The 10,876-nt window shown below is 40.8% G+C and overlaps 1 pseudogene; it reads left to right on the top strand.

Moving 5' to 3' along the window:
- The first annotated feature begins 3,940 nt into the window (after positions 1-3,940).
- On the top strand, positions 3,941-6,147 carry LOC114613144 (annotated as a pseudogene).
- Positions 6,148-10,876: the final 4,729 nt, after the last annotated feature.

The following is a 10,876-nucleotide window of genomic DNA, read 5'->3' as shown; positions in this document are numbered from 1 at the left end:
ATTACATTGATGGATTTCCGAATATTGAACCAACCCTGCATTCCTGGGATGAAGCCAACTTGATCGTGATGGATAATTGTTTTGATGTGTTCTTGAATTCGGTTCGCTAGAATTTTATTGAGTAATTTTGCATCAATGTTCATAAGGGAGATTGGCCTGAAGTTCTCTTTCTTTGTTGGGTCTTTGTGTGGCTTAGGTATGAGTGTAATTGTGGCTTCAAAGAATGAGTTGGGTAGTGTACCTTCTGTTTCTATTTTGTGGAATAGTTTGAAAAGAATTGGGATTAGGTCTTCCTTGAAGGTCTGATAGAATTCTGCACTAAAACCGTCTGGTCCCGGGCTTTTCTTTGTAGGGAGACTTTTAATGACTGCTTCTATTTCTTTTGGGGTTATGGGACTGTTTAGATGGTTTATCTGGTCCTGATTTAACATTGGCAACTGGTATTTGTCTAGGAAATTGCCCATTTCATCCAAATTTTCCAATTTTGTTGAATATAGGCTTTTGTAGTAGGATCTGATGATTTTTTTAATTTCCTCAGTTTCTGTTGTTATGTCCCCCTTTTGAGTTCTGATTTTATTAATTTGGATACTGTCTCTCTGCCCTCTGATTAGTCTAGCTAAGGGTTTATCTATCTTGTTGATTTTCTCAAAGAACCAACTCCTGGTTTTATTGATTCTTTGGATAGTTCTTTTTGTTTCAATTTGGTTGATTTCAGCCCTGAGTTTAATTATTTCCTGCCTTCTACTCCTCTTGGGTGTATTAGCTTCTTTTTGTTCTAGGTCTTTCAGGTGCTCTGTCAAGCTGTTAGTGTATGCTCCCTCCAGTTTCTTTTTGTAGGCACTTAGAGCTATGAATTTTCCTCTTAGCACTGCTTTCATTGTATCCCATAGATTTTGGTATGATGTGTCATCATTTTCATTAAATTCTAAAAAGTTTTTAATTTCTTTCTTTATTTCTTCCCTTACCTGATTATCAAGGAGTAGGGTGTTGTTCAGTTTCCATGTAAATGTGGGCTTTCCATTCTCTTTGTCATTTTTGAAGACCAGCCTTAGACCATGGTGATCTGATAGGATGCAGGGAATTATTTCAATTTTCTTATATCTGTTGAGGCCTGTCTTGTGCCCAATTATATGGTCTATTTTGGAGAAGGTACCATGAGGTGCTGAGAAAAAGGTATATTCTTTTGCTTTAGGTTGAAATGTTCTATAGATATCTGTTAAGTCCATTTGGTTCATAACTTCTGTTAGTTTTACTGTATCTCTATTTAGTTTCTGTTTCCATGATTTATCCATTGCTGAGAGTGGGGTGTTGAAGTCTCCCACTATTATTATGTGAGGTACAATGTGTGTTTTGAGCTTTAGTAAGGTTTCTTTTATGAAATTCGATGCTCTTGTATTTGGCGCATAGATATTCAGAATTGAGAGTTCATGTTGGTTGACTTTTCCTTTGACAAGTATGAAATGCCCTTCTTTATCCTTTTTGATAGTTTTAAGTTGAAAGTTGATTTTATTCGATATTAGAATGGCTACTCCCGCTTGTTTCTTAGTGCCATTTGCTTGAAAAATTGTTTTCCAACCTTTTACTCTAAGGTAGTGTCTGTCTTTGTCACTGAGGTGGGTTTCCTGTAAGCAGCAAAAAGCTGGGTCCTGTTTGCGTATCCAGTCCGTTAGCCTATGCCTTTTTATTGGGGAATTGAGTCCATTGATGTTAAGAGATATTAAGGAGAGGGTGTTCTTGCTTCCTGTCATTTTTGCTAATAGTGGAGACATCGTTTGTGTGGTTATCTTCTTTTGGGTTTGATGGAAAAGGATTATTTTCTTGCTCTTTCTGGGGTATGATTGCCCTCCTTGTATTGGAGCTTTCCTGCTATTATCCTTTGTAAAGCTGGTTTTGTGGGAAGATACTGTGTAAATTCAGTTTTGTCATGGAATATCTTAGTTTCTCCGTCTATGGTAATTGAGAGTTTTGCTGGGTAAAGTAGCTTGGGCTGGCATTTATGTTCTCTTAGGGTTTGTATGATATTTGTCCAGGATCTTCTGGCTTTTATAGTATCTGGTGAGAAGTCAGGTGTAATTCTGATAGGTTTGCCTTTATATGTTATTTGGCCTTTTTCCCTTACTGCTTTTAAAATTCTGTCTTTGTTTTGTACATTTTGAGTCTTGATTATTATGTGACGGGAGGTATTTCTTTTTTGATCTAGTCTGTTTGGCGTTCTGTAGGCTTCTTGTGTGATTATGGGCATCTCATTCCTTAGGTTAGGGAAGTTTTCCTCAATAATTTTGTTGAAGATATTTACTGGCCCTTTAAGTTGGGAATCTTCACTCTCATCTATACCTATTATCCTTAGGTTTGGTCTTCTCATTGCGTCCTGGATTTCCTTGATATTTTGAGATAGCAACTTTTTGCATTTTGCATTTTCTTTGATAGTTGTGTCAATATTTTCTAAGGTATCTTCTGCACCTGAGATTCTTTCTTCTATCTCTTGTATTCTGTTGGTGATGCTTGTGTCTATGACTCCTGATTTCTTTTTTAGGTTTTCTATTTCCAGGATAGTCTCCCTTTGTGATTTCTTTATTGTTTCCACTTCCATTTTTATGTCCTGGATGGTTTTGTTCAATTCCTTCATCTGTTTGTTTGTGTTTTCTTGTAATTCTTTAAAGGATTTTTGTGTTTCTTTAAGGACTTCATCCTGTTTTCCCGTGTTCTCCTCAAGTTTTTTGATAGTGTTATTTACTTCCTTCTTGTAGTCCTCTAGCATCATCATTAGAAATGATTTTAGATCTGGTTCTTGTTTTCCTGGTGATATGGGGAGTTCAGGACTTTCTAATGTGGGAGAACTAGGTTCTGATAATGGCAAGTACCTTGGGTTGCTGGTGCTTGTGTTCTTGTGCTTGCCTTTCGCCATCTGGATCACCTTTGTGCTATCAGAGCTGTCTCTGACTGGGGCCTGTCTTTCCGATTATCTAGGTTGTGTCAGAACTGTTTGGGATGGGTTTTGCTGCTTGAGTTAGAGATGAGGCCCAAGATGTGCTTGGTGCTCAGGTAGAAACCGGAAGGGGCCGGGGCTCCCGGTCAGGAGCGGATTCCTGGATCCCAATGAGTCCCAGTGGGTCCCAGTGGGTCCCAGTTGCTCCCTGATTGGGGGCGAGCACTGCCACCTCCTAGCCTAAGAAACTGCTTGAGCTAGCTTGAGCCACGGAGAGCCCCGCTCCCTCTAGGTTCTGTGAGATTGGGTGCAGAGCTGACTCCAGGGATCTGCTCTGGCACAGACCGGAAGGAACCCACGCTCCGGGCCCTGGAGTGAACTCCTGGGTCCCAGTGGGTCCTAGCCACTCCCTGTTCGGGGGCAAGCACTGCCACCTCCTAGCCCAAGACCCTGCTTGGCACAGAGGTCCTGCGAGCCCCGCTTCCTCTGGAGTCTGCGAGATTGGGTGCAGAGCTGCCTCCCGGGATCTGCGAGTGCTCGGGCCCCGACCGGATGGAGCCCGCTCCAGGCCAGGAGCGAATTCCTGGGTCCCAGTGGGTCCCTGTTGCTCCCTGTTTGGGGTGAGTGCTGCTGTTTCCTTACCTGGGATGCTGCGTGAGTTCAAGCTCCTGGGAGTCCCTGTTTTTCTTGGTTTTCTGCGGTTGGGTACGGAGCTGCTGCCTGCGACCTGCTCTAGGCTCGGTCCCAAACCGGAAGTCCCCCGCATTCTTTTCTTAAAACCCAAATGATACCTTAACTTTGTACTGTGAAACATAATTTTATCACACAATTTAGTGATGTGTCATATATGTCACATCATTTTATATTTATAATATCGATTTATAAAAAATATTCAATTGTTTAGAATATTTTTAGTACATTGCATCTTTTTAATATCAATAGAAAATGTAAAATTGGTGTCCCGAGGGGAAGTCAGAGCAGCCAGCTGTGGGTGAGGCTCCGTACTTTGGCATCATGTGGATCCAGGTTCGAACTATGGATGGGAAGGAGACCCACACCATGAACTCTGTCCAGGTTGACCAAGGTGCAGGAGCTGAGGAAAAAGATTGAAGAGCTGTTTCACGTGGAACTGAACTGCAGAGACTCTTTTACAGGGGCAAACAGATGGAGGACTGTCACACAGTCTTCTATTATGATGTGCGCCTCAATGACACAATCTAGCTGCTGGTGCGCCAGAGTCTGGCACTGCCTCTCAGTACAAAAGAACGCGACTCAGAGCTCTCAGACTCTGACTCTGGCTATGGTGTGGGTCACAGTGAATCAGACAAGTCGTCCACGCATGGTGAAGGGGCAGCTGAAGGAGATGACAAGACTATATGGGAGGACACGGACCTGGGGGTGAACAAGGTTAATGAGTAAGTGGATGTGCGTGACAATGTCTTCGGTGCATGGTTTGAGGCCCAGGTGGTCCAGGTACAGAAGATAGCCCTAACTGAGGACAAGCCCTGTAGCTCCAAGGCCATTATGAGCCCAGAGGATGACGTCACGTACGACGTCAAGTACGATGACTATCCAGAGCATAGAGTGGAAATTGTTAAGGCCAAGAATGTTTGTGCTCGTCTTCTAACTGTGGTCCCATGGGAGAACCTGGAGATGGGTCAGATGGTGATGGCCAACTACAATGTGGATTACCCCAGGAAATGAGGCTTCTGGTATGATGTTGAGATCTGTTGGAAGCGCCAAACCAGGAAGGCACGTGAGCTCTACAGCAACATCAGGCTCTTGAATGATTCTCAGCTCAACAACTGTCGGATCATATTTGTAGATGAAGTCTTGAAGATTGAGCTCCCTAGAGAGAGGAGCCCCTTGATCAGGCCCCTCGCAATGAAAGAGTGGCTCGTCCTGCCAGAACTGCAAGGATGATGAGAATAAACTATGTCGCAAGTGTGCCTGTCATGTGTGTGGTGGGCATGAGGCTCCCGAGAAACAGGTGTTGTGTGATGAGTGTGACACCTGTACTGCCTGTAGCCACTGCTCACCTGTGTTCCCCCTGAGCCAGAGTGGTACTGCCCCAGCTGCCGAACTGACTCCAGTGAGGTGGTACAAGCAGGGAAGAAGCTGAAGAAAAGCAAGAGGAAGGCAAAGATGGCATCGGCCACTTCTTCCTCCAGGCGGGACTGGGGCAAGGGCATGGCATGTGTGGGCCGCACCACAGAGTGTACCATTGTGCCCGCCAATCACTTTGGACCCATTCCTGGTGTCCCTGTGGGGACCATGTGGCGCTTCAGAGTCCAGGTCAGTGAGTTTGGTGTCCATTGGCCGCATGTGGCTGGCATCCAAGGCCGGAGCAACGATGGTGCCTACTCATAGACACCTCTGGCAACAAGCATACAACGGGACAGTCCTCTGACCAGAAGCTCACTAATAACAATAGGGCTCTGGCACTCAATTGCCACTCCCCAATCAATGGGAAAGGTGCCGAGGCTGAAGATTGGCGCCAGGGGAAGCCAGTACCTGTGGTCCGAAACATGAAGGGCGGGAAACATAGCAAGTATGACCCTGCAGAGGGCAACCTCTATGATGGCATCTACAAGGTGGTGAAGTACTGGCCAGAGAGAAGGAAATCTGGCTTCCTCGAGTGGAGCTATCTCCTTCGACGAGATGACACAGAACCCGGGAGGGCAAGGACCATAATCGGCAGCTGGGATTCACTACGCAATAACCTGAAGGCTACTTTGAGGCCTTGGCTAACAAGGAGAAGAACAGGAAGCTCCCGGCCAAGGCCTTGGAGCAAGGATCCTCACCTTCCAAGACAGGCAAAAGCAAGCGGAAGTCCACAGGCCCAGCCACCTCCAGCCCCCGTGTTAGAGCCCTTTACACTGCCAGTGCAGCAGGCCAACCTCATCAAGGAGGACTAGGGCAATGCCAAGTTGTGGGGTGAGGTGCTAAGTTCTCTTCAGGATGGGCGGTCCCTGATTTTCCTGAGCAAGGTGAAGGAGGCTTTCCAGTGTATCTGCCACAAGGAGCTGGTGTTCTGGCCTGTCACCACTGTGTGTCAGCACAACGTTTGTAAGGACTGTCTGGACAGGTCCTTCTGGGCCCAGGTATTCAGCTACCCAACCTGTCACTATGAGGTGGACCACAGCTCCCCAACCCTGGTGATCCAGCCCTTGCAGACCATTCTCAACCAGTTCTTCCCTGGCTATGGAAGTGGCCGGTGATGTCAAGACCCAGGCAGAGGCCCCATGGATCCAAGCTCATAGTGGGTTTAGCTCGAAGGTGTTGTCTTTCCACGACCTGGCAACTCTTTTGCTCTGGTCACCAGTTAGCCAGGCACCTATCGGAATTCCATGTTCTGGTTACCAGTTGGACTTCTGTTTTTTTTGTTTTGTTCTCTCTCTCTCTCTCTCTCTCTCTCTCTCTCTCTCTCTCTCTCTCTCTCTCTCTCTCTCTCTCTCTCTCTCTCTCTCTCCTTAACAAAGCCTGCAATTTATTCTCCAATTCTCCAAGAGAAGGGAAAAGATGTTTTCTTTTTTTATTTTTTCTTTTTTCTTTTTCCTTTTTGAGATGGGTTTATAAACTGTTGAGCCCCATACCAGACCTCATCTTCATGTTGGCAGGAGTTCTCTCCCCATATCAGCTGCCTAGAACCATCTGCAACCATCTTTGAAAAGCCCAGACATGTCTTCCTGGCAACTATCTGTGTGCTTCATTCCAGGGGTGGCCCCTGCAGCCATCCCTCTGGCCTTCTTGCAGCCTCAGCCCTGGCTTCGATTCACTGACATTAGAGGGACTTGGCTGTGGCCTCAGGCCTGCGTATCACCTGAGCTGAAGCTACATGCACCTTGGGCTTTGTCACTTCACCACTGAGCCATTGAAGGTCCACCTTGGAAGCCTGGTTTTCGGAGTATGCACTGACTGGGTATCATGGAAGGCGGAGATGTGGTATCAGTTCCATCTTGTTTTTAACTCAGCAACTGAGAATTCCGTGGGTTTCTGTATTTTTCTATTTTTTTTTAAGTGGGATAAATGGTTTCCTCAATGAATTTCTTTTGTAGTTACACCTGTACTGAGGACAGGTTTTCCTTGGTCGATGTTTTCCTTGGTCTGTTTTTGTTTCTTCTGTAACTTGTGACTTTATCAAAGGATGTAGGCCTATCTCATGGGAGCAATCATTTACTGAAGGCAGACTGGGCAGCATAATTCTAGGGATGTGTTTGGTTTTGTGTGAGTTTTTTTCTTGTTAGATTGTTAACATATTGTAAGAAAATAAAATTCTGTGTGAATGTTTCCTAAAAAGAAAAAAAATGTAAAATTAAGAGGCACACCTCTTAAGGGTACAAATTGCTATCTTGATGTCCTCTAAGATGAAGTTGTAAATAACAATAAGTTGTATTTCTTTACTTATAATTAGATATGATATCTAGATTAAAATATCATTTCTACGGAGGAAGGTTAAGTCATTTATCTTGACTCTGCATTTTGAAGACACATATTCATGATTGTTTCCAGACTCTGCTAAATTTAAGTTTCAGAACATTTCAGAATGCATTTCACAGTCAAAAACATATTTCTTGGAGAGGCTTTGCTGTGTGATTTCTTCTTGAGCCACTTTTTTTTTTATTTTTAAGTGACACTATCTGGAAATGCCCTGAAAGGTTCCTCTTAAATTTTTCTACCCCCTTTCATTCTCTATCCCTTCAATTTTCCTTTTACTAACCCAAAGCTGTAGAGAAACTCTAATGGGATGCTATGCTTCCCTCCCTTCACTGTGTTTCTTTTCCTTTCTTCATTGCAGGTTTGTGATTTGTCTTAGTTTTCTTTTGTTTTTGCTCCATAAATGATCATTTATTATTCACTATAGATGATAGCTTTTCTGACAGTTTTTATGACACATCTGTATCTGAAATGTGAACTGTTCTCTATCATCAGCTTTTCGATATAAATTTAGCCTTTAACCATGACAAGTAATTGGTAAGGTAGTGGGCAGGTGGAACTTTCCTTTTATAACAGTTTCTCCAAATTATTAATGATCACTTCCCGAAACAAGTGTTGTTTGGCTTCTGGATGACCTATTAGATACTAATATTGGATAGATGTCAGCTGTAAATATAATGGCTTCCACTTATTTATATCTATTTGAAACTTTTCTTAGCACTTATTTCTTTATAATCCAGAGCACTTCCATGAAAATGTGAGTGCCAGCCATTGACCTCTGATATTTTAAAACATTTTCTATCAAAATGACTGGAATGTCTATATTGCTTCATATATTGAGGTAAAATTGTATGTTGTAAGTGGCTAGAAAAATATCAAAGTCTATCACATCAATATGTTATGTTGTCAGAAAATAAATACGCTATTAACAGAATAATAGATTCTACTTAAAGTGATTGCTAACTATAATATTAATAATTCACTGCATTGTTACCAATTATTCTACATGATGGCATTATAGAGTGCATAATAAGGTATTGTAAACTTTGTTTCAGATTGAGATAATCTGGGGAGCAATTTTAGATGATGAAGATGGGGTAAAATTAAATTATTTTATTAATTTTGAGCATATTGCAAATAATCTATTTATATGTATTTTTAATTGTCTTGCCCATGTATGTTTGGGGGGGGGGCATGTGAGTGCATTGACCAGATATTCAAGAGGTCCTTATATCTCTTGGAGCTAGAGCTGCAGTACATTGTAAACTGCCAGGTCTGAGTGCTGACAACTAAATTCTAGTCTTCCACAACAACAATCCTGCTGAGCCATTTCTCCAGTGTGTCGCACAGCCTTCTCAAGTACAAATATCAGAGAATAAACACAAGTGCATTTAGATCACTGCACAAGCACAGAGCTAAATGTTATTTAGAAGAACAGAAGTAGAATACATTAATTGGAGATATAGAGAATATCTTTTTGTGAAAGATGCAGCTGTGGGGCTGAAAGTTGAAATAGAATAGAACTGAGTAAACTTAATAAAGTAATACAATGAACTTGCTTTAAAGACTTGCACATTTCCATGATAAACATATTAATGGTGTACATGCTATCAATCATTTAAATTAGGCTTTACACTACAACAGATTCTAACAAGTGTCACAATGAGGACCCAGAAGTGATGCTAAAACTTGAGTTTAAGAGAAATACTCTAGCAAATGAGGTGAGTTGTAGAATCAGCAGTTATATCTATAGTAACTATGACCTGTGTGTTTCGTCATTGGTATATACTAGATAGTATAAGTAAAGACAGAATTAAATAAATGATATTTGCATGGTCTTATACATAGTGTCTAGTGCAGTATGAGCTCCACAAGTTTTTAATAGATATGTTTTAAGTTATTGAAGCTTTTGAACCACTGAGAAAATGAAGAGAGCCAGGAATGCCTTATTAAAGAATTGGTGTTTTGCATTTTGTTGTTGCTGGTTTTATTGGCATGTGGTATATATATTTATTAACTTACATAATGAATCCATGGACAGAGTATACTTTCATTTGAAAAACTAAATAAATTTAAGAAATATAATCAACTTACTTGTATCAAGACCTGGATTACACATTGACAACATACAAATCTACTCTAGGCTAGATTGCCATATGGTGGTAGTTTTATAATAATCCAATGGATCTGAGATTATCTGAGTTACACCAAATCAGGAGGTCAGCCTTATACTGACTACTCGATTTGGAACAACTGCATGAAAACATACCTTATAAGGCAGCAGAACTGTATATTCCTTGGAATGTACTGAAACACTGATTTACAAATGGTTCACCCCCATACACATGAGCCCTGGAGCAACTCAAAGCTTCTTCTGCCTACAGACAACTTGTATTTTTATATTCTTGCTTAAGAGTTGCAACTCACTGTGTAACTTAGAGGAATTCACACATACAGAAAAGATCTGAAGTGTTGTCTAAAAATCAGTATAAACAATTTTTGTGTGATAACGGGAATGTTTTAGACCTGGAGAGGAGCAGGGCATGATTGCCTCTGCTCACTCTTCACACATTACCACCTGTTAAAGAGTATGTTGATCAGAGCCAAGCCTGTTCATCTAGTTCAGCTCCCAAAGGAGATATTCTAAGTAAGCTCTGTAGTCGTGTACTTCTAATACTTGAATTTTAGAGTAGTAGCTCTATAAATGGGTTAACAGGTGTGAAAGAGTCACTGTAACTTGTGAATTTGCTAAAGATGCTAATTATGTGTAAATCTTCTCAAGCTACTAAATCAACACCCCGGGTGTTATTTCTAGTCACCTGCTTTAACAAGGTACTCCAATGATTTATATACTTGCTAATGCTACTAAATAATTCTATAAAAATATGAATTAAACATTGAGAGTATAGGTAAAAGATATTTAATAAAAAGCACCTTGTAAAATAGTTATATTTGTCTTGACTTATTTAAATATTTTATTCTGTTCTTTGAATTTTGATGATAAAATATGCATAAAATATTTGACCTATTTATATGAAGTAAACAATATCATACAACTGAATATACATTTTTAAAATTTTTTTAAGTAAAAGCAAACTTTGAAAACAAAATCCAGAGAAAAGTAATGTTTGTTACCTGTAGATAATGCTGAATTTTCTCAAAACCTGGAACTTGTTCTTTCATCAAGATTAACAATTATCCCAGTCATCCCATTAAAATATCTATTATAAATTAAAATTAAATTATTACTTCTGGTTACTTGACAATATTTAAATATTGAATATTTTTAAATATCATTGGTATGTATGGAGAAATTGTACAATGGAATCAGTTTAATATTTTGTCCCATACCATAAGATGGATATTGCAATTTATGTATCATGATCACTGTTACTTGAAGCATAGTGTGAAAACATTTTATTTTAAAACTACTGTTTTCTACTATAACATGTAAAAGTAGACAACAGAGTGCCATTTTGTTTTTAGCAAAATGTAATGCAAAATGACTTATCC

The sequence above is a fragment of the Grammomys surdaster genome, unplaced genomic scaffold, assembly GCF_004785775.1.
Source record: "Grammomys surdaster isolate TR1022 unplaced genomic scaffold, NIH_TR_1.0 126189, whole genome shotgun sequence".
NCBI lineage: Eukaryota > Metazoa > Chordata > Mammalia > Rodentia > Muridae > Grammomys > Grammomys surdaster.
This window is presented reverse-complemented; position numbering and strand designations above follow the sequence as displayed.